The sequence below is a fragment of the Cricetulus griseus genome (assembly GCF_003668045.3).
Source record: "Cricetulus griseus strain 17A/GY chromosome 1 unlocalized genomic scaffold, alternate assembly CriGri-PICRH-1.0 chr1_1, whole genome shotgun sequence".
Taxonomy (NCBI): Eukaryota; Metazoa; Chordata; class Mammalia; order Rodentia; family Cricetidae; genus Cricetulus; species Cricetulus griseus.
In genome coordinates, this window is record NW_023276807.1 from 7,988,892 (window position 1) to 8,013,137 (window position 24,246).

General features: G+C 42.5%; 1 protein-coding gene across 1 annotated transcript in view; it reads right to left on the bottom strand.

Moving 5' to 3' along the window:
- Window positions 1–23,916, bottom strand: part of Il1r1 (interleukin 1 receptor type 1) — a 69,685-nt gene extending 45,769 nt beyond the window's left edge. Inside the window, exon 1 of the mRNA XM_027386755.2 lies at window positions 23,670–23,916. The gene's annotated coding sequence lies outside the window, so the exon portion shown is untranslated. The remainder of the gene's footprint in view (window positions 1–23,669) is intronic.
- Window positions 23,917–24,246: the final 330 nt, after the last annotated feature.

Genomic DNA, 24,246 nt, shown 5'->3' on the forward strand with positions numbered 1-24,246 from the left:
AAAGTACTTGAACTCTTCGTAAAACATAAACCATAATGCAGAGTTGATCAATGATGGCCAAGGCCAGGATTTTGGAGGAAGGACATTAATGCCACGGACAAACATCCTGGCTATGGTTGGATCCAAGAGGCAGAGAGGCAAGATGTGAGGCTCCAGCCAGGGAGGAAAATCTCCCAAGATTGGCAGTGGAGATGGAAAAGAAAGAGAGGCTGCAAGGAAACATAATCAGAAGAGAGGAGAGGAAGGAGAGAGGGGATGGGAAGAGATTTAATCTACAATTGATCCTCAAACCCAATTTGATCTGGCAAATTCAAGAATTTTGAAGGATGAAACATTACAATTGCCATTTGGGAGCAGGTGACAAAGAGAAAAACTGAGAGGGGAATTCTGAGATGATGGTAAAAATTGCTAATTGTTGGAACATGATAGGAAATCAATCCATGTGTTTCATGACAGATGAACAGATAAAGAAAATGAACAAATTGTGTGTGAATATTTATACCCAATGAGATCCTGTTCGGCTGTAGAAAGAAGGAAGTCCTACCATCGTGAACTGAACTAGAGGGCATTGTTAAGTGAAAGCCAACAGTCACAGAAAGACAAATGCCACAAGTTTTCCCTTAAATATGAATACTTGATTTCCTATTTGTAGAGAGCAAAATGGGTAGAGAAGGGTGGGGAGGAGGAGAGGCACACAAATGATGTTTGATGGTATAAGAAAACAGAGAAGAAGAATGAGCTCTAATGATCTGCAGCATGTGGAGGTAACTATGATTAATGGTAACTAATGATAAAACTGAAAAGAGCTAGCCAAGAGGATTGTGAATATTTCTAAAAGAAATGAGGAAGGCCTGAGGTGAGAGATAGATTACATTTCTACCCCTAAGTATGTACAATTATCACTTGTTAACTAAAACTTAACTTTACATTAGCAAAGAGAAAAGGATATTCTATTTTAGGGAGTCTCAAAAGGTTCCAAGAGCCACCCAGAGGGTACTTAAGGTCACAAGCACTTTCATAGCAATTCAAAGAAGCCTCTTACATACATGCCATTCAGTAGAATTTCCCACAAGCTACATGGCATATAGCTCAAAGATCAAATATAGATGCATATTTTAAAATTTTACTTTCTTGTATTAAACTAAACATACAAGAATTTTCCAGAACAAGGCACATATATTATAAAGCAATGTTTCTATTATTATTTTCAATTTGTTTTAAGTGCACAATTATTTCATAAGAGACATCACGTTAATTATATTAACAAGCAATCTATTTATTGGTGTTTTTAGTGGTCTACAAAATTTACATTTAAAATTGCATAGTTTTAGTGTTTGATACCATCAACATAAGTAGAATTATCCATGCAGACAGAAGGTTTTCAACATTGCCAATAATCTTAAGAGTGTAAAGTGCCTCTGACAAAAATCCGATAATTTCTTTGAATAAAGCAGCCCTCTGGGAGGACTTTCTGATGGAAAGGGCAAAGAGCAAAGAGATCAGGAGGGAAACCCCCTGGGAATCAACTGCCACACTTGTTCCTCTGGCTTTGAAATGCTATCTTGAAGAACACCATCCTTTACAAGCCTCACCCATAGGGACATGGTGTCACCATCGCTGAGGTTTCATTGTCAATAGGTAGCTCCATGCTCAACGCCCTCCTAAAAGGTATTTGGACTCACTGCATCATCCGCAGTTTATCTAACCCCGGCTTTTGTATTTGTTACTTTCCTCACTGCTGGGACCAAACACATCACAGAAGCAATTGTGTGTGTGGTGGGGGAGGCTTATTTGGGATCTCAGTTTCAAATGAAATAGTCCGCCATGGTGGGGAAGGCATGGTTGCTGATATGGCTTGGTTAATGGTGACAGAGCTTGCAACGGAGTCTTCTAATAGGGTGCTAACCAGAAAGCAAACAGTCATGCCCCAACCAGAAGCAGATTACAACCCTCAAAGCCTACCCTCAGTGACTCTCTTCCAGAAAGTAGGCTGTAGTCCCAGAGAGTCCCCCAGCCTTCCAATACAAGCACCATCAGCTGGGAACCAAATGTCCCGACTCATGAGCCTATGGGGAAATTCTCAAGATTAAACTATAACAGAGTTCATAAGTATCCATCTGGCCCATGCCCAGCAATCAATCATATATGTAGGAAAGAAATGTTTAAGAATCAATCACATGAGTCTAAGCACAAGTGAGGCACTGTAGTAGGCTAGCAGTATGACCACCCATGCATTATCAACAGTAATTGATAGCCCGAATGGGAGCAGGAACTTGCCCAAGGATTGCCCAGTGAATAGACTCATGGAATGAGACTTCAACTCACTGTCTGAAGCTGATGTCTCCCATCCACACTGCTGTATTTTACTGTGCCACTGTTGATCAGTGCACAGTAAAAATGCTTTAAAATGCGAGGGAGAGGGAGCTGGGGGGTTTCTTTCTAGATCCAGAGAAAGCATAGCATGGTGGTTACCGACATAGACAATGGAGCCCAACAGCAAGAGATAGTACCCCACTCATATCCCAATTCTACCAGGACTAGCTGTAGGCAGCGATCAAGTCAATTAATGTTTCTCATGTCTCATGGGTAGATGATAAAGTCATGTAGCAATCATGTGGTACATAATGGCATTTCGGTCTCTAGTGGACCATGTATACAAAGATGGTCCCTTTAGATCATAGGACCTAGCTACATCATAGCCCTCTCAGTTGCAAAACTCTATGTTGTTCAGACAATAACAATTCTCTAAGGACATACTTCTCACAATGTATCTCTATTACTAAGACTTGTACCAGTGTGGGGATAAGTCTCAAAGCATTACCAGGTTGCTGTGAGGATGAAGAAAATTAACTCACGAAAGAATTTACATTGTCTGGTGTATACTGGATGATACAGATGATCTTGATGTGCCTTGCAAAGCTTACATAAGTTGTATCAACTCCTGCTTTTTGACTCTAGAAAATGAACACAGTCTTATCTACCCACTTATACCAGAGACTTACTGCAGATTCTTAGTGTGCCCAAAAGAATTTTACCCACCAGTACTATGCAAATAGGTAACTATTGCTGGGACTTTCTTAGGTATGAACTCAGAGTGTCATGTCTTTTGGAACAGGGAGTTTTCTGGTGTGGGGAAAAAAAAGTGGCCAGTATTGCTGGCTGGAAGGCTAGAAGCTAGTCACCACAGCTGATGAATTCCTCATTCCCCAAACATCAATCCAAATCACATTTGAAAAGCAGGGCAGTAACCAAATCTGATAGGTAGGAATAACCCCACCTCTGTGAGATAAGGGCCATGAACTTGGTCAATAACAGTAATAGGCACTGAAATCTAAAAGCTCTTCAAGGTTAATAAGAGATTAAAAAGCAAAGGGCAGCCTGCAACAAAAGATTGCACAACATTCTTTACGTAAACTTAGACATTTAGTTATTGCTGGGCCAAAGTGGTTCTCTTGCGATCTGGGTTTTCATTGTTAAAAAAGTTTTAGCCAAACTTGAATCACTTCCTGTCTTAACAAGAGCAATATGTCTTTCTTGTCCCTCCTACATTGTTAATGTCCAAATCATTACTGCTGAAGAAATCCCCCTCTCTTGTTGCCAAACACATATCCCAAAATATTAGCTGTCTGTTGTTATTAAAAGTTACACATATGTATGAGTGTGTGCATGTATGTGCACAGACACAGCCCTGCATTACTGAAGTCCCTATTAATGTTTACTGGCACAGGTAAACCACTTTATTTGACCTAGTTAACTAACTCCTTTCCCCACTAGGATATAAGTCCCATGAGGGAAGAATTTGGGTCTTTTCATCTATTATTGCATTCATATTATATTAAATAAAACCTGAAAGCATATTACAGGCTGGTTGATTGAATGGGTGGATTGCTTAATTCTGTCTATTAAAAGGGCCTGTGCCTGGTCAGTGTTTTTCAATCCCAGTGTTTTTTTAATGTTCTCTTTTTCCTCTGTCCCAATTCTTTTCTGCAACCACTTAGACTTCTTCCACCATTTTTATTTCCTCTGACTCTGTGTATTGATGAACACGCAAGTGTTGAAGTCAGGCTTCTCACCTGACCTGGATCCTTTTGACATAGATAGAAGCAAACTCAGCCAAGAGCTCTGGAGACAGTTTTGAGAAATGGAACAAGGTGATTCTTATGCTCCACTAACAGGGTCCCTGAGCATGCCAGTGTGCAGAAGAGAAAGAAATACGCTGGAGCCTGGGTTGTCAATCAATGTCTAGGACTGATACTAGAACAGACTTCCTGAGGTTTACAGCTTTTAAGAACAATTACAATGCATGGCCACATACAGCCTAGCAAGAGAGCCACTGTGTTGCAAGTGCCTGGGAAGAGATGCACTAATTACTGTACACTGAGAATGGCTCCTTCAAACTCTAGAAAAAGGTATCCTAGCATAGGTATCCTAGCCACCTGGGAGATGGCATACTACAGACCATCTTAAGTTTTGATCATTTTTCTTTTAAAGAACTGATAACTAGCACTTCCCCATGAGGTCTTACTCTTTAAAAAAAAAGAAAATTTCTGTGGGCCCTACTTCCCAAGCCACAGGAGGAATTAACCCAAACTCATCAGCTGACATCTCAACAGCAAGGGCCACAGTGGGGCTGGGAAGGCCTGATATTTTGTGCCCCTGTCTCTCTTCCCCTTCTTATCCTTTCCTGTTCACGCCACAGTGGATACTCCCACTGATGAGTATGACATCACTCTGAACAAATCTGCAATACCCCCCATGACCCATGCTAGAAAATTTTCTCCTCATTCCCCTGGAAACTCAAGAAACAATCATAGAATCACCAAGGTTATCATGGGCAGTACCCAAGAAGAAAGGGGACATTTTCTTTTGTGCCAAAACAAATCCTAGCTAAGAATCATTCCTGGTGTAGAAATTATGAAGGAAGATGTGATTTTTCCCATTAACGCATTGTGCCAAGGAGAAGAAACACCATGGAAAGCAATCAGGAGTTCTCGATGATGTATAGTAGCTAAGAAGAGCTTCTATGGATGTCTCCTAGCCACAAACTTTGAAAGCTATGAGGGAGACTTTTCCCATCTTGGGGAACAGTATGCTGGCATGTGAGCAGCTATTTGAATGATCTTGCCCAGTAGAGCCATTTTTCCTTCCCTCTTACAGTTTCCAATTCCTTCCTCTTCCTCCCACCCCCATTCCCAATCATCTGCTACAAAGTCCTCCATGAATCATTGTTCGCTCTCTGTCAACTGAGAAAGACCTACATGGGACAGATTCCATATGTTCTTAAAACTTCAGTAACAGACAGCACTTTATACTGCCATGTTATATTTTCATTTGTGGAGAATTATGTTGATGTTGTTCAGAATTATTTCCCTTGGCCCTTTTCCTCTACCAATCTATTAATAAAGTTTATTATTAATGTTAACATTTTATTGATATTCTGATTGACCCAAATGTTTTAAGTATGGGACTCCAGGAATATTTTATTGTGACAAAACTAAGCATCTATAAGACAAGTGCATGTCATAAGACTTTTACAACAAATATAAACACACCTTTACATACACTTGAAACTGAACAGAAAGTATCATTCAGTTCCAACACCCATCACAGAGTTTAAATCTACAATAGGACAATAATCTAAACAAAATTATCATTAGCAAGTACAGTAGGAAAAAAGGACCACTCTCGCATACCTAGAACATATCTATTTTAAGAAGCCACCTAACTTTAAAAATTGTATAAATGAAAACAAAGTGTTAACTAGGTTAAAATGAGGCATTAAAATATGTGAGTCTTTGCTAAAAGACAGAATGCATGCTTTGTGGGGAGGGGCTTGCACTTGTGCCGCGTGTTGCGCGTGAGTGTAGATGAGGTTGATAACTCTCCATCTTTACCTGTTGAGATGGGGTCTCTCAATGAATCTTAAGCTCATCAATTTAACTAGGCTGACTGATAATCAGATTCAGGGAGCCTTTTGTCTACACCCACACACACACACACACACACACACACACACACACACACACACACACACCAAGGCTGGGATTACTGTCATGGACTGACATGCACAAAGTTTTAAAGTGGATTCTGGAGATTTGATCTCAGGTCCTCATGCATGTAAGTCAAGCACATTATTGACTGATCCAAGCCCCCAGCCCCCCCACCCAAGTATACTTTTAAGCATCCCAAATTAGACTTTATACCTCAACAGTCCTGGAACAAGACTAGACTAATAAAGTATAAAGTGGGTCAGGAGGCCTGCCTCCCACACAGCTATCCAGGAAGGTCCCTCCCAAGTCTGGCAGGAAGGACTCACAGATGGACAGACAGAAAAAGAAGGCAAGAGCTCCGATCTCAGAATAGATCCCCACCTCCAGCGATGATTCCACCTCTGCCAAAGGAACCTGAGAGAATCCAGCCCTCAGAGAAGACAGACTCAGTGAGACCTGCCATAGCAGGCTTGCAGCAGCAACCACACAACTGTGATGGCTGCCTTCAGCAAGAAGAAACCTCCTGCCAAGTCTTCTGGGCCAAGAACAGGGACTGAAGCGGCTGAAACATATCAGACAAAATCCCTACTTCCTGCAAGGTGTGGGCAAACACTAGACAGCCAACAGAATGAAGGAGGAATCACACAGTGAGTGAAGAAGCGTGGAAGAAAGTAAGAGTGTGCTGGGGAAGTCCAGCCTTGAGAGCATGGACCTAGTTACACAAGATATATTACTGACCTCTATTTCACACTACTGCTGCCTCCCTATGTGATGCTGAAGGCTAGACAAATAAACACAAAGTAGGTCTTCAAGAAACTGACAGGCCATCTGGAATGTATACCATGGGCCTCATATAAGCAGAATGATGTCCTTTCTTCCATGCAACATGTATCTACCAAGCATATAGTCAAATATGTCCATTACCAGGCACTCATACAACATACACTATATACATAACACATGCATCACACACTATACACACTCACAAAACATATATCACACACACAACATACAGAATACAAACAACACATACTATACACACAAAATATATACTACATACAACATACAGAACACACACTATACATGCAGCATACACTATACACACTCACCAAACCTACACTATAAATGCAATAGATGGTATACACACAACCCATAATTTACACATTGCATACACTCATAAGATATAGAATATACACTGCACACACAATTCCAATGCATACAACATACTCATTTAAAGACTGATATACAAAACACATAGAACACTTACATCATACACTCAAAAGAAGTACAACAGACATACATACAGAACACACAACATTCTCATTGGAGTACATGCAATATACACAGAACTCATGCTTTGAAAACAACATACAACAGACACACAATACACATTAGAAACACACACCACATATACATTAATATAATGCATAAAATGTACGAAGCATAAACAGCACACACACACACACACACACACACACACACACACACACACACACACACACAGCCATATAGCACATACCTCAAAGCTTGTACATGAAAATACAAAATACTTTCACTTTAAACACCATGGAGGAGTGTGGGCTGATGTAGCCAATGAGTGCTGCAATCATTTTGTTAAGTGCATGGGGCAGTAAATGAAAGATCTGATACCCAGGGCAAGCTTTAGGGTTGAGCTGTTCACAGGGGCCAAGACAGAACTCCCATAGAGTAATGAGCCCAAGGATGTTTTATAGAAAGTAGAATGGCAGTTAGGGCTGGGCAGGGGGAGACAATGGGAGATGTGGGTCAAAGGGAACAAACTTGCACTTACAATGATCTGATATACAAACTTGGCAACTGTATTAGTGACTTTTCTTCGAGCTATGACAAAATATCTAATAGAAGCAAATTAAGGAACAGTGTGGGTGATGGTTCCAGAGAGAGAGAGTTTGGCTCATTGTGACGGGAAATGCATGGCCGTGATGGAAGAGGAGAGAGAACAGGCCCAGAAGCAGGGACCACACCTGTATGTTGCCTTGTGAAGTTGGGCTGTTTGCTATGGTCCAACCAAATTGCTGTTGCTTCGATCTGCCAAAACTGAAAGAACACAATCTGTGCAGTCATAAACTTCAAAGGCAAGCCTTTAATGACCCACTTCAACCTGCCTGGCCCTCCAAAGGCTGCTCTACCTTCAAACTAGCCCTGTAAGTGCCCAGGAGATGGCTCAATGAGGAAAGTACTTGCTGGGAAAGTAGGAGTTGGTATCTGGATTCAAATCCCGAGCACTCTGATGAAATCCAGGTGTGGAGTCTATAACCCAGTGTGTGTGTTGGGGGAGGAAGACAGGTGAAAACGAAGTGTCATCCAACTGCTCTAGTCAAAATGGGAAGCTCTAGGTTCAGTGAGAGATCGTGTCTCAAAAACAAAAGCATAGAACAGTAGAGGCAGATACCCTCTGACTTTTAAATGTGCATGCATGGGTGAATACCTTCACTCCCACACATGTGCACACATATGCACCACACACGTGCATACACATACTAAATATTTTAAAAAAATGATAATTGGAAAAATATCCCCCCAAACTGGAGCCTTAAAACATGAGTTCTGGGTGATGGTCCAGATTTAGGTCACAAATGACATTACTTGGCACATTTGTTGGTCATAAGTGTTCTGCCCACATTTAAAAAAATGATAGCTCATATCAGGTGATAGGCCAAGTGACTTGATTTTCTGAACTCATTTCACAATAAAAAAATTCATCAGGTCACCACAACATGCGCCTTTAAAAGATGCAGCTTTTCTTTGCCAGTCACATCTCAATGTAGCTGGGAAATTAAAAACAAAAAATCTATTCAACCATATGCTAACAGCCTGGACTAGCCATGTAATTTCCGTGAAGTCTTTTCAAACAAAATCCCTGTTGGGTGGAGAAAGCCACCTGGCACCAAGCTGGCCACATATTTCCCAACATATTAAATGAATGTGAACTCTCTCTGAGACTGTCACTGAGTCTCCATCCAGAAGTTAATCTCAAGTACTTAAGTTTAAAACAATAACCTACAGACGACATGTCTTTTGGCAGACAAAAGCAGTGTGATTTGGCTTCCACGGTGAATAGCCAGGCTTCACCAGGCAGCACAGAGTGGTTTAAAAGGAAAACCCTCCACAGACAAAGGAGCGTTTGTGAAGTGTAGTAGGATCTTATGTTTTAACTGTGTTTAAATTCTCCTATAATAATGTTAGCATGAAGATTTTATCCTTATCATGCCTTGGATGCCTAAACTGCTGCTACTTGCAGAGTTGGCACTATGCTTTTTGATAAAGCTAAATGCATATGTAAAATAAAGTCTTTTTCTTTCTTTCTTTTTTTAATCACTTTCACTCTGTCAGTACAAGTCTGTGCCCAGATGCATGGAGATGTTTATCCCCCTGCAAGGAATTCTCTGACACCAGCTGGGTGTTCTACAATTCAGTTCAATTCTGATACTGACAATTGTCAATGAAGACTCCACAAACAAAGGACTTGGACACGAAAGACAGCCTCTGAAGCTGCAAATAACGGCTGCCAGGGCTAGGTTGTCACTCTCCTCTGCCCTGGGTCAAGGTCCCTACATCTTCTCACAGTCTATAACTTGATAGGATAGCTTCAGATCATAGGAAACCTTTTAGCAATTTCTCATACAATAATGGATATGACCAAGGACACAGATGTGCAGCCAGATGCTGAGATACAAAGGCAAGGTTATGGGGAGGGGCTTCAAGACTCCGTGCCAGCCAGGCGTCCCATGACATGTTCAACCCCCACAAACTCTCCCAACTCCTAGTTCGTGAATATTCATAGAATCTTCACCATTTGGGGATAATCAAGCAATCAGTCTCCCCTTGCTGAAGATGGGAAGTAGGCTCCATGTTCCAAGCTTGTCATCCTGGCTTGACCTTCTTGGTGCTCAAACCCCACCTTTAAATAGAATGAGGATGTCTGTTTATGTCTCCTAAAATAAAGATGCTTCTTTTGACTGGGAAAGGCTAAGGCATTGGAGTTTCTACTGTATGCTATGAACAGGTAGAGCTTGGGCCTCTTCGTATTTATACATGCATATGTAGACACATAGAGGAATTCTTTCTGGGAAAGAACATGCACATTCTTTCTCACCAGAAGTCTGATTTTGATGGAAAACTCCAGGAGGTAAGCACTCTGGTACTTTTCCAAGGTCTTAATAAAAGAGACTGACTCTTCAAACAAGTGCTTGCTTGGAACATGGAACTGAGCAAATGTTTTCTGCCCAGCAATTTCCACACTCAAAGACCATTTCAGAGAAATCCATATAACCCTTCCCTGAGGGGACTTCCCAGGCTTGGAATGCATCTACATTCATCTAAATACACCAATAAGCAGGGAAGGTGCAGGAAAGTGGCTAGGAGGACAGTTCCAAAGCACCTCTTTGAATTATAAGCAACTGAAGACCAACGTTGGAAACAGTCTCATGATCCAGGAATTCCAAAAACCTAAACAGTGATGTTTGAATCCATTATAGTTTATGGTGGCCTCAAAACAGGCAAGCACTAAATGCCCCTAGGTGAGGATTGTTTTAGCTGCCTGGAAGCTTTGTAGGAGGAGCCTATGGGCCTCCTCAGTCTTAACCCAGTTCCCTCATCTGATCACAGGGAGAACAAAACCTATCCTAGGTGAAGGCAGAAATATAGATGGAGAGATGACTGGGGTAGCTGCCATGTAGTAAATGTTTTGTTGTGGTTATTTGGTTACCCCAAAGACTGGCAGGGAAGGTGCTATGATTTTAGGTGCACTCTGAATAGGAAAAAAAATGATTGTTCATCCAAAACTGGACATGGAGCATAATGGAGAAAAAGGTAGCTAATGGGTCCTGGGGAGGCTCAATTGGTAAAGTGCTTGCCATATAAGCACAAGGACCTAAATTCCAATCCTAGCACCTATGGGGAAAAAGCCCTCAACACAGTGATGGGAATGCCCAGACCTGGGAAAAGTGGTCATCTAGAAGCTCACCAGCCCACTAGCCCAGTTCAAGGATTAGTTATGGGACAAATATTGCCCAATATTTGAAACCAACTCATTAAAACTACTGCCTTCCCAGAGGAGAAGACGATACCCCAAACTTTTCAAAACATTGTTTCCTTACGCAGTTGGGTTTCTACCATTCATTGTGTGGTGAACACCACCTTCTTAACACATTTTCTTTTTATTCCTCATTCATATAAGAGTCTTTCAAATCCAGCCAAATGCATGCCACAAGGGAATTATGAATTGACTGCAGAGCACGAGGAAGTGGAATAGAGAAACTATCAACATGCAAATTTTACATAAAAAAATGTCAAAATTCCCAGGGCCAAGTCAGGCCAACTGACATGAATCCACCCCTTACACCGATGAAAAGCAGAAAACCCAGGCAGGAGAGAGGATTCCAGAACTGTCCCTCTCTTTTTTTTTCTTTGTATCCTTTAACCCTTCTCACACAATGTAAGGCATTGAATAACCAGACCTAGCTAGAGAGAGAGAGACCTCAGCTACCTCAGCTACTCAGCTATAGGGAAATCTTTCTCTTCCTCTCTCTCTCTCTCTCTCTCTCTCTCTCTCTCTCTCTCTCTCTCTCTCTCTCCTCCCCTTTGCCACACAAATACTTTTGTATAATTTAAATCCTCACAATATATATTGACAAACATTCAAAAGCAAAAAAAAAAATAAAAATAAAAAAAATCTGTTCATGCCCAAATCTGGGCTGACTCTTACACTTTTTTCTTATATTTGGAAAAATAAAATAGTCATCGCCATATTTCCCAAAGAGTCAGTGTGGCCCAGCACTGTAAAGTCCTTATGACACTAATCACTCAACCTCCAATATCACTTTGCTTTCTGTCCTCAGGGCTTCACTGACATTTCTAGCAACACCAAGATGCTGCAGGGACAAAAGAAAGGCCCTCTGCTTCTTAGGAGTGGGGTTAAGAGCAGATAAAGTATTAGAAGCTTAGAGAAAAGAAGAGACAAGAAGATGAACGGGGCTGCCTAGCACTAGGAGAAGCCAGACCACCTAACTTACCTAGTGGATGCAAAGCTGAGGCTTTTCCCCTCTCTCATCTCCCTCTCCCCCCCTCCTTGCACGTGCACGTGGGGGTCCAACAATAACCTTGGATGCCAGGCTTTTCTTCGCCTTGCTTGTGCAAAGGGTCTCTTGATGTTCCTGGCTGCACAATTCATGCTAGCTGGCCCATGAGCTCCCAAGGAGTCTCTGTCTGTCTCCCATCTTCCTGTAGGGTACTGGGATTACAGGATTGCACTACTGCATCTGGGGATTGAAACTCAAGTCCTTACACTGGCATGACATCACCCACTGAGCCTTCTCTCAGTCCAGCCCCCTCCCTTCGGTTTTGAACAAGTCTCTTTCCTTGTCCTTGAACCATCTATGGTTATTAAGTGTCCTTGTGACCTTCCCCGGTATCCAGCTTTTGTCTTGTCCTTGCAATTCCTCCTCCTCCTCCTCCTCCTCCTCCTCCTCCTCCTCCTCCTCCTTCTCCTCCTCCTCCTCCTCCCCCCTCCTCTTTCCTCCCAGTTCTCCTCTATCTCCTCATCCCGAGACTATACCAAACACTACTCTATCACGTATTCCCAACGTGGATCTCAGGACACTCTGTCCTCCAAAACAATTCAGGGTTCAGGTCCCCCATCCCTGCCCTGCCTGTGATACTCTGAAACCCTACTTTGTGTTCTCTCCTCTTCCCTGCTGCTCACTAAAGACATTTTCTATCTAACTAAGCAAAGCAGACATTTAAACATTTGTCAAATGAATGCAACTAACCCTGTTTACACTCCCAATGCTCGAAGTTCCTGAGGAAGTAAAGAAGCACACTCAGCAGGCATGAGCTTTCCAGAACTTCAAGGGCCAATGTTTTCTGAGAAATGGACTTAAATATCCCCCAGTAGGCAGTATTTGGCAATCCCTCTAGCCACTGCTTGATTTAGCCTGCTCCTTGTTTGTTTGGGTAATTGACTGGCTTAATAGCTGTGACTCCCCAGGTCAGTGATTCCCAGTTCTATTGTGCAGTGATTACCCTGCATGGTATAACCACGGAGACTCCTGAAAGCCCAGGCTGCACTCAGGCACATTAAGCAGCGCACACCCCTGGGGGTGAGATCCAGGCATCAGTGTTTTCAAAGCTCCTCTGCTGATTTCCATGCACAGCCAGGACCAGCTGCTAATGACAGAGAGTGAGTGATGTTGTTGCCTGAATCTGATGCCAACTTTTCTCATTGCTGCAGACTGAGGCCAAGCAAGGAAGAGAGTTCAACTGAGTATGAATCCCACGCTAAAAGAAATGCCTCCTGTGCCCCACTTCCTACCATGGTGCACACTCCTGTGAACCTAGTTTCTGTATGATAGGGCACAACCTAGTTTCTGTATCTAGGGCACATGACCTTGGCAAATTGTTAAAAAGCATCACCTTGGGGAAGTAATCATAGACTTCCGATTTTAGGGTGAAAAATCTCAGTGTGAGGCTGGTGATCCCCGCAAAGGCAGTGAGAGGCATTGTGTGTGATTCCCCTCCCACCTACAATAGCAAAAACTGTAGCCTTCCTTTGTCCCTATGAGTCAGCTCAGGAACTAATACAGAAAAGGCCTAACCCTTGAGGGAAATTGATTCAAACAGGTAGTTATAGCAGGTTCACATGAGATTTTTTTTTAAGCCAGAGAAGTTTCAATATATATACTGTCACTGCTGAGTGCAATCACAGAGCAGAGCCGTAGAAGTTTTTTCCTCTCTGTGGAAGAAATCATGAGAACTGAATATGCTTTTAAAGACTAGTTAAAAGAGAGACGGTGCTGATGGTGAGACCCGATTTCCCCCCACCCACTTCTAGCAGAATCTGTTCAATTATTCCATGGAAATTACTAGTAGGTTCCCACGATGCTTGTATGTATGCTTTATTGTCAAAGTACTCATTGGTGTGGGTATAAATTGTTATTAAACTTCTCAGAGGCTTTCTGCTGATCCTTTCTGGGACTAAAAGAAAACAAAACTTTTATATGCTACCTTTTTAAAGAGCTAGCATATTTACAGGTGCTAGTGTGGGTGATAGCCCTCAGGGGTTTGTAGAAGGAAGCCTAAATCTGCTCCATGTTAGCAATCTGGAAAACGTAAGGCCCAGACGCTGACTGTTCATCTGTAGACTGACTCAGAGTCACTGTGGCCCAGCTTGCAATATACACCTCACGATGCTATGGGAGTGAGGCTCTTTCAATAGACACTACTTTGTGTCGTGAATTTGGAATTTTTTCCCTGGGCTGCTGATTCGCAGTGTGGTACTTAACTAATGTTGGACAGCTGCAGCAAGATTGCCAGCCAGCCAGATCATCAATCAACAGACACTCAATAGTATGCTGTGCTCCAAGCAACAATGTTTGGCAAGGTGGATTGTGTGCCCTGTCCATTATAAACTAAAAAGCTTCAATACCTCATTAAACAAATAAAGTCCTTACTCGGCAGTCAAGAGTACCTGCTCCTCTTACAGAGGTCCTGGTTTCAGTTCCCAGCACCCATGTGCTGGTGACTCACAATTATCTGTAATTATAAAATGATTCAACACCCTCTACTCACTTCCAGGAGCACATATTTCATGCAGACACTCATGCATAAAACAAAAATATATACAATTATTTTTTAAAAATGCATTCATAAACAACTATTTTCCTTCCTTGGGTCATTTTACCACTTAGGCAATGATATAGGAAGAAATCTGAGAATCCAAAGACCAGTGTTCAAATCCAAAGTCTTCTGTTGATTTGCTACAGTCCAAGAAACATGACTCCTACCTCTAAATCCCAGTTTCCTTAGGAAGAAATTGAAAGTTACAAAACCCATGGGAGAAAGCAATGCCTTAAGAGCTCCCAGAGCTAGCCTTTTGTTATGGAACTTCCTGATGAGGTGGTCCTTCAGCAAAGAGGCTGACCACTCAGCCTTCTCCAGAATAGCCAGAGAGGTCAAGAGGCCAGCAAATAAAACTGTAGGCCAGAAAGCATCTAAAATTAGTTGACTCATGATTTCCAGTCAAGTTCTAGAATTATAGAAGCAACATGAACCTCTGGGGGCATAATTATAGCTCTGGAATGTGTTGACTTTGTGGCTGTGTTGGGCTATGTTCTTGGTAGCAATGCCTGAGCAGCCCCACTGCTAACCTCAAACAAGAGTAACCAATCTTAATGCTAAGAGTTCCACTGTTTCTACAGAAAAGACATGTTCAAGTCCAATACCCTGCCATAGTAAATGAGCCAGGCTCCCTCAAAGGATGCAAATGTTTGCTCATAGCCCTAGAACAATGTCATTGCTTGTTGCTTCTGGCAGTGTTCAGACAAACAAAGGCAGAAATTTCAGCTAAGATGTTTTTTAAACCTGTGTACACCATCATTGTGAAGTGATCAAGCATAGTATCCTAGTTTGTTGTGACTGCTGTAACAAATGACCATGGACAGAGTGGTTTTAACAACAAATGAATATTTCCCACAGTTCTGGAGGCTGGAAGTACAAGGTCCAGGTACCTGCAGATCCACTGTCTGGTGACAGCTTGCCTACTGGCTTGCCAGCACCTGGCTTCTTGTTGTGTACACACATGGCCAACAGAAAGCTAGGCAGCTTTCCACTTGGCCTCTGTGCTAATCAAATGCATGAGGACCCTACCCTCAGTACATAAGCATCTCCAGGATAGCCTGTCTTCTAATAGCAGCACACTGAGACCAAAGGCTAAATAAGCATCATGCATAGGTTTAGGGAAACCAAGCACCAAAAATTGCTGAATCCTAAAGTATGTGTTTCGATTACGGTTTCTACAGATGCATGTCAAGCTTTACAGTTCCCTGGACTCTTGCTTTGTAAATAATTGGTTTTTCATAGCCATATATTACACCTTCATGTGTTCAGACAAGCACAGGTGGGAAATATTAATATTAATAATAATAATAATAATAATAATGTCTGTGCTGACCATGCATAGACACTTGGTCTTATCACTATTCTGTAAATAGTCTAGTATAATAACAAACATGTAGCATTTGCATTATATAGATATTGTGTTATGTAGAAACGGTGTAAAGAATACAGAGGACCGTCTGGAGATACAATACCATTTTGGATAATAGGTTGATTTTCCTTGCACTTTGATGCCAAGTAAAGACTCAGGAACCAGTCCCCTAAAGACAACCCGAGGCAATTGCACTCCTCTTGCCTCTTCACTTGGTGCTGTCGATGACACCTTGAAGCCTCTGCTGAGCCTGCCTAGAGCAGTTCTGTCTGGGTCATGCATTTAGAATTCACTTATGGAGTCACTTCTGAGAAACAACCTTTGCCTCCTCCCTGGACCAGAAGGCAAAGCTGCTAGAATGTTAGCCCACCTGGCCCCACTTCCTGTCCAGGTGTGCCTGGGGCTACAGAAGCCTGCTCTATCACTGCTTCCCCAGAGTCACATTGACTGAAAGCCGAATCCCAAACACCCAACGCCCACACACAGGCACATTAGCTCTACTCTTCTCTGGCCACACGTGATCACCTAGGACAGTTTAGCCTTGGAGATGCGGCTGGGTGTCTGATCAAAACTGTGTTTTCTCTTTTATAACATGAAGCATCTCTGGGCTTAGAGCCACAAGGAATGTAAGCCATGGTCCAGCCCACACCCATAAGCACTGTAGATTCACGAGAAAATCAGCCTAAGGCAGTGGTCCAGAGGGAAATATGACTTGTAAGAGAATACCAGCTTACTATCTGTATGGTCAGCTGGACTTCCCAGAAACCTGGTTCAGCTCTGAAGAAAAGACAGCTGTTAGTGGCCATTGCTCATGGAAATCGGGAAGTCTTAGTCTCACCATCTGTCCATGCCTTGGATTCTTACCTCTAAGGATGACCATATCCCTACCAACAGCTAAAAAAAAAAAAGGATCTAGAACGCCCCACCTATAACTATCCCCAGACCTCAAGATGCAGAGTACATTACAGCACCAAGCAGAACCCCAATGAGATTTAACAGCCATGTTCACCAGGTCTAAATTTTTGTCTTGTACCCCCCAAAGTGGCTGAGCCCTCCACACTACTCCTTCTCTGCATTCATTTTGATGGCATATTTCAGTCTCAGGGTGATGGGTCAACTGCTCCCAATTTCTTTTACTTTTATGCTGCCCCTCTTCCTCTCCCACCTGCAGAGCCTGGCACCATGTTCAGCACTGAATGAAATATGGAACTGGGAATTCACCCAGGGAGTCTCTTCTCAGTATTAGCCCCTGTCCCCTTCCCTGGACCAGAAGGCAAAGCTGCACAATGACCATATGTCAAATGCTCAGTCTGTTTAGCAACAGCTGAGAAAGCATTTTGTTAAGTCGAGTCTCAGACATGTGATCTTTCTGGCTCAGCTTTCTGAGTGCCTGATTCTTCAAACAGGACTTTCATGATGCTGTGTCCCCTCTCTATGCTCCATCTCATGCCCGGCACCCCATCCTTTTCCCTCAAGAAGTCTCAATTATTAGACTAAGGCAGATCTCAGCCATTAGCTGTCTAAACAGCCCTTAAGTTTTTCATGGTACTTACCACATGGTTCTACAGCCCGGCAGTGCCCAGATCCCCTTCACCTTGGCATCCCATGGCTACACATGCAGCAAGCCCTCAAAAACTAATTGCTAAGTAATATAAATAATGATCAATAATTATTTGCAGCCAAGAAAATAGATGTCCAACTTTACTCATATTGTGAGAAAGTTTAAAACACACCAGATTTTTAAAGAAATAATAAAATACACTGGAATGACCTCCCCCCATCAAAAACAAAAACAAAACTAGCTTAATGGACTTTGGAGATGGCTCACTGAGTAGAGCACTTGCTTCGTAATCATGAGAACATGCGTTTGAATGCCCCAGGGTCACATAAAAACTAGGCTGGGCAGCATGTACTTGTGAACCCAGTACTGAGGGGTCAGAGACAGGTGGATCCTGGGGGCTTACTGGTAAGCCATTCTAGCCCAAACAGCAAACTCCAAGTGGAGTAGAATGAAAGACCCTGTCTGTAGGGAGACACCGTAACTATGCCTTCTAAGGACTGGCTTACAGGTGTGCCGGACCACACCCGTCAGGGTGTGGTCAAGGTGATGTCAGGGTGATTTGGGAGAGGTTTAAAGGGACAGACAAGGCACATGGGAGCTCTCTCACCTTGCTGCTTTGGCACACTCTGGCTTGCTGTTGGCTGGCATTTATCTGTTAAAAGTTATCTTAACCTTACAGATTTCGTATCAGTTATTCACCGCTTTACCTGTCTCCAAAAATGAGATGAAAAGCAATGGAGAAAGTCACCTGACATCCACATCTGACCTCCACACAGGCATGTAAGAGTGAGTGTGCAGACACACACACACACACACACACACACACACACACACACACACACACACAAACACACACGGAAGCATGGTGTACATAGGGAAACACTCAGGTATTTCTGATTGGGCTGCTCATTGGTATTCATTGGCGAGGAGTCAATGGGAAATATGTGTACAAGTCACATTTGGCCTATGGGTACATGTGCTTGAACTTCTGGAAATGACAGAGGCAAGCTGCTAATCATTGCAATACCTATGAGGACAACAAAAGACTACAGAAAACTTCAGCAACCTCCAGGAAGTTAAAATGCAGCTCATTAAACACAGAAACGGGACAGCGCAGAATGGTGTGCAGTGTAAGTGAGGAAGAAGGGGACACCAATAAAACAGCCTCAGAAGAGCACCTGTCATGAAAGACCAGAGAAAGAAGAGGCTGCAGAACTGGAGGAGAAGAGAGGGACACTTAGCTGAACAGGCTGTAGACGTAGGTAAGCTGTGTGTCACCTACATAAATAAAAAAATCAGTGCCCAACAAAATATTCTTTCAATCTACATGACCCCTGAAGTTACATTTATGAAGGAGATGTATGAAGACCAACAAGTCATCTGCTGTTAGTATTTAAGCATCCTACTTTTAAACTACAAGATTTAGGTCTGGGGATGTAGCTGAGGGATACATCTGCTTGACTAGAATGCAGAGGGCAGGCCCTGCATCCAATCCACAACACTGCCAGTAAGTTATTTAAATTCAAAATTCCAACAGTTCATGGAAACTTTTAACCAAACAGCAAACAGAAATCCACTGCAGTTGTATTCATGCCCATTTTATAACCATTATAACCATTTTATAACCAGGACTAAGCCAAGCAGAGGGAAGATAGAGAAATTGCTTATGTGAAACTACAACTGGCTGCCATTCCTAAGCCTGCATCTCATCCTACACCTCTCAGGGACAGTCTCTGAACTTCATCGGTGATAGTATAGAGGCTCTGCCGATTTTAAATACCTATCATTGTTAAATTGACAAGATAAACTGAATACTCAGCCAGGGAGACTATGGTCAGAAAATTCAACTCGATGACATTTTGCACTGGCCCCTGTAGATTCAAAGAAATTAAGGATGAGTTCTGCCTCATCCCCAAGGGAGGACCACCTTGCCTGAGACTGCGGCATTACCACCTCCAAAGGCAGCCAAATTATGATCCAAGGACTGTTGATGGAAGAAGCATGAACCTTAGCGCTCAGCTGTCCAGGACCCGGTAGTACATGGGCTTGAAGCTAAGTGCACTGGATGGAGGTTGACGGGCTATTTACTGTCATGCTGAGTCTTGGCTTGCTCATCTGACCCAAAGGGGGAGAAATAATGAGTATCCTTTACCTGATCTGGGACAAAAGTGGCTTAGATTGGGAGATTTTTTTTTTCTCTTCACATCTTGGAATAAGCGCATGAACAGAAGAGATACCTTGAGTACGAGATCTAAGTATAAACACGAGTCGCTTGTTTCACCTGCATCTCCCGCACACTGTCTGAGAGAATGTTTTGAGTAATCTTGAGCATGAAGCAATGCTTTGTGAGTGGAATTTTCCATTTGTGGTATCGTGTGAATGTGGTTTGATAAAGTTTCAGCTTTGGCATCTTTGGTGATGCTTAAGTTCATGAGAAATACATGGGATAGCATGTACAAAGAACAAAACCAAAGACAAACAAATAAACGACAAAAAAAATAGTTGCTCTTCCTTAGGGAAGCTCTAACAAGAGGTAAGCACACACCCAAGTTAACCACATGGACTGCAGCAGTCGGAACCACATGTCTTGACATTTTTCCTAAGTCCCCTGGGCTCCAGAGTCAGGCTGTCTGCACCAAGAATTCTACATCCATACTGACTTCTGTTGAGATTTCACCCAAGTCACTTCTCTACGCCTCAGTTTCCAAATCTTCAAAACAAGCTAGCAATGATTCCTCCCTATGTGGATATAAAAGGGACCAAGACTGTGTCTCAGGTCTACCAATGCTTCAACCAGCAATAGTTCTCATGCCTCAGAATAAACATCCATTTGGTTCTGAATGGCACTGCCCAGCACTGGGTTGGGGATAGTGTCAACCCCTCTGACGTTCTCCCCCTCAAATCATGCTCTTGTCAAGTCTATGTTTCCACATATTTGTGCATTTGCTTGCTTAGAAACTCCTGTTAAGAGCTTCATAAACACACTCAATAGAAAAAAACAAACAAACAGCTAATCAGTTCACCTCAGAAAAGCTCTATCTAGGATGATTCTTTTTTAAATCTCTGAATCTCTTTTTTGGGGCTACTCCAGTTCTTAAAGAGTTGGGTAACAACATTTCTGTCTCCCTTACATTGCCTTCTAGATTTATTTGTTGAAAGCCCACTAGGGGGTTCAAACTCCCATCCAGGCAAGCCTGGGAGAGAGAAACTGGCTCTGGGGTCATTGGAGACCAAAACAAAACACAGATGGTAATAATGCCTGTGAGAGGGATGGCATGGTGTCCTAAATGCAGAAGAAGGAAGAAAAGACAAGTTGGAGACATTTTTTACCTACAGTATTCCACATGCTGTTAGAACACAGCAAAGGCAGCTGCTGAATCTAATCATCTTTAAAGACAAGATAAAATCGTAAAGATGAGGTTTCCACCCCCCAGGTAAAAGTCAGAGCAAAAGAAGCTAACACCACGCCCTCAGCATACTTTCAAAGGAGGTCACAGACCTCCGAAACTGGGTTGGCAGAAGTTAACGGTAAAAGGGCACTACTTTGGTGTTAAATAGCCCCCCCCAAAGGTAAGGTGAATCCAAAGGACAGAGAAGAAGCCCCAGCTTCCTAAAATGTTTTCCCAAAGTCAATCAATTCAGTGAAAATTCCCTTTGCCAATTGTTCAGGCTAGTACACTTCAATAAAAATTAATAAGTAAATAAAACCAGAGCTAATGAGAATGTCATCAAATTGTACTCATACACTGAGGATGGGGACTTACGGAGCGCACTCCTAGGATTAATTAAGGAGTAGATTCTACCTCTAGGGACTCAGCCGAAGGCAACATTCAGGAGGAGATGGGGAGATTCAACTGCAATGATGTTCATTTTCATTGGGCTAACAATAGAAAAGAAAATGATGTCTCAACTACCAATAAGATTTGCAACATGTTTTAAAACTTTATGGGGTGCATCACGTGTGCAGTGACACATGTCAACATGTATGGAGGCCAGAGGTTGTCCTCTGGTATCTTCCTCAATCATTTCTCTATCTTTTTTCCACCTCCAATTCTGAGACAGGCTCTCTCACTGACCCTGGAGCTCTTCAGTTAGCTAGACAGGCTAGCCTGTTAGCTCCTGGGATCTGCCTGTCTCTGCTCCCCTGGTACTGGAGTCATTAACACTCAACAACATACCCAACTTTCACATGGGTGCTGGGTAACTTAACTCAATCCCTGGTCTTTGCCCAGTGAGCTCACTACCCACTGAGCCATCTTGCCAATCCCTAAAGCTCAAATAAAAAGAAATTCATTGCTATGACTAATTGCTCACACCATATTGCTGGAAGGTAAATTCAAGTTATAAAACATATGTAGTATGAGTTTATTTCTTCAAAATGCAAATGTTAAATCTCCCCTATCTGAAATGCTTGGGGACCAGAATGGTTCACATTTCAGAATTTTTTTGATTTGGAACTATTTACATAGTCTTCAGTCATTGAGTCTTTATAATCCACAGCTCTGAAATCTCTGAATCCAGACTGAGACAATCAGACCAGGTTTTTCAGACAAAGAATGCACAATGGCTCACCCATCTGTTCCCCTTACAGAGATCTGTTGTTATTTTTATCTTTTATTATCTATGTATACTTACCTGTGTAACAATGAACAAATACCATCTGTCAATTTTTGAAAGGCATCTTCTGGAAATAGACCTTCCCCATTGCTTGATAATGTCTGTCATGTTCTTTCTTCTAATTAGACTGCCAGGGTTATGCCAATAAGGTTTGTGGGTCCAAAATGTTACATATATGTGTTGTTGAGAATGACTTTATGAGTCTTTTAAAAATGAATTGCCCTATTAGAAGGAGTGTCTTAATCTCAGAAAGTATTCCCCAGCCTGCTGGGCAATTTTCATTCCATCCCTGCCCAACAGAGCATTTTGTTTACAGTGAACATTCAAGATTGGCACTGAGCATACAGCCTACAGATGGCCAGCTGACTCTCGGGCAAATGCTGGGATTCACCACACACTTTGGTCCTTGCATCTCTGCACCTTTGGGAAAATTCCTGCCTGGATTCTACCAATCCAAAAGCTCACCAATATAGTACACAGCTAGTGTTGTGCATAAAGTAATTTGGGATCTGTGAATTGTATTAAATTGAAGACAATAAACTTCATTTTGTTCCCCTCCTCCCTTTATTTTTTTAATTTCCTGTCTTTATTATTTCTGGTTCTGTCTCATTTTGTTGTTGTTGTTGTTGTGACCAGAAATACAACTGGTGGGAACTGTAAAGGTTAAGTTGTCCAAAAAGAAATCAGGGTAAAGTTTATACTCTAAAGATTGAGAGTGTATACACAATCTTCTCTATGACTATACAGAAAGCCTCTGAACAAAGAGCTACACATGGAGATCCTGACACCAAAACAAAACCAAAAAGAAGGCATGCACATGTTTTTAAGGCTGTGTTTTAAACCTTATTGAAGGAAGTGTGTGCAAGTGTTGCCTCTAGTGTGTGTGACGACTTCAAATGCAACCAGCAGCTTCCTGTGATAACTATGCAGGGCCCTCAGCAAACTCTCCAGTGAGAGTGCACCCCTCTAAAACTGTGGTCACTGAAGCAAAGCAGTTCCTCAGTTCCAATGTCCACAACAGCATTTTAAACGGACCTCACAAAATGCCCTTCATGTTATAACCCTCACCACTGATGCAAAGTCGTCAGCTTTTAAGTAGCTTATAAGTAGCAAACTGTAAGTGATATGAACTAGTTACTAGTATGCTTCAATGGGCTATACACATAAGCCCTGATAAAATACAGTTGCCATGCATTTCATGTTGAATCTCCCATATAATGACACTTAATCATAGGTGATCTTAATATGCTCGCACACACACATCTTTACAGTAAGCGTATCCACAGAGATGCAGAATACCAGGGAACTCTGTCTTGTTTCAGTGAACAGCATAATGCTGTCTTTACTCCGTTTCCATTTGTTTCTCCCAAATAACTCATCTCATCTTAATGGGTGTAAGTAAACATCTCCACACACCCCAAAAAGAATGAAAAAAATACTGAGACAGAAAATCCTAAAGTAGAGCAAGCCATCTTACCATCTGCGTTGTTCATGGTGTGGGTCACTGGGAACTCCGACAACCATCCAGCAGCGTTTCTTCCCAGGATGAAGTCTGTTGGCTACTGAAAACAAAAGTTCCTTCTGCAGTCAGCCCTGGATAGCGTTTTACTTTTTTCTTTCCTTCCAAAAGAGCACTGGGCTGGGTCTGGGGGGCACAGGAGTGACAGCTCACATCTTCTCAGATGACCCAGAGAAAGTGGGTTCCCGGTGACGCCTGTGTCAGAGACTCTTGGGGCTTTAATCCTGCAGTGACACATCTGGGGAAACTATGAACAGGAAACTCAGAGCTAGGCAGTAAGCCAGAATCATTCAGCAAACGTGCCAAGACCTTATGAAATGTTAGTGCCCTGGCTGCACATGAGTCTCCCACGTTTCACAAGGCAGGCTTTCTCTCCTTGCCTAACCTCACATTAAATCTAAAGGACACCAATACCTACACCTGGCCTGGGATTGCAGTCCTGCTCTGAGTTCTTCACAGACACAACCTTGCCTGGGATCTCATCCCATCCCACCCCACCCTCCCACCCCCACACCCACTCTGCCTTCAGAGCAAT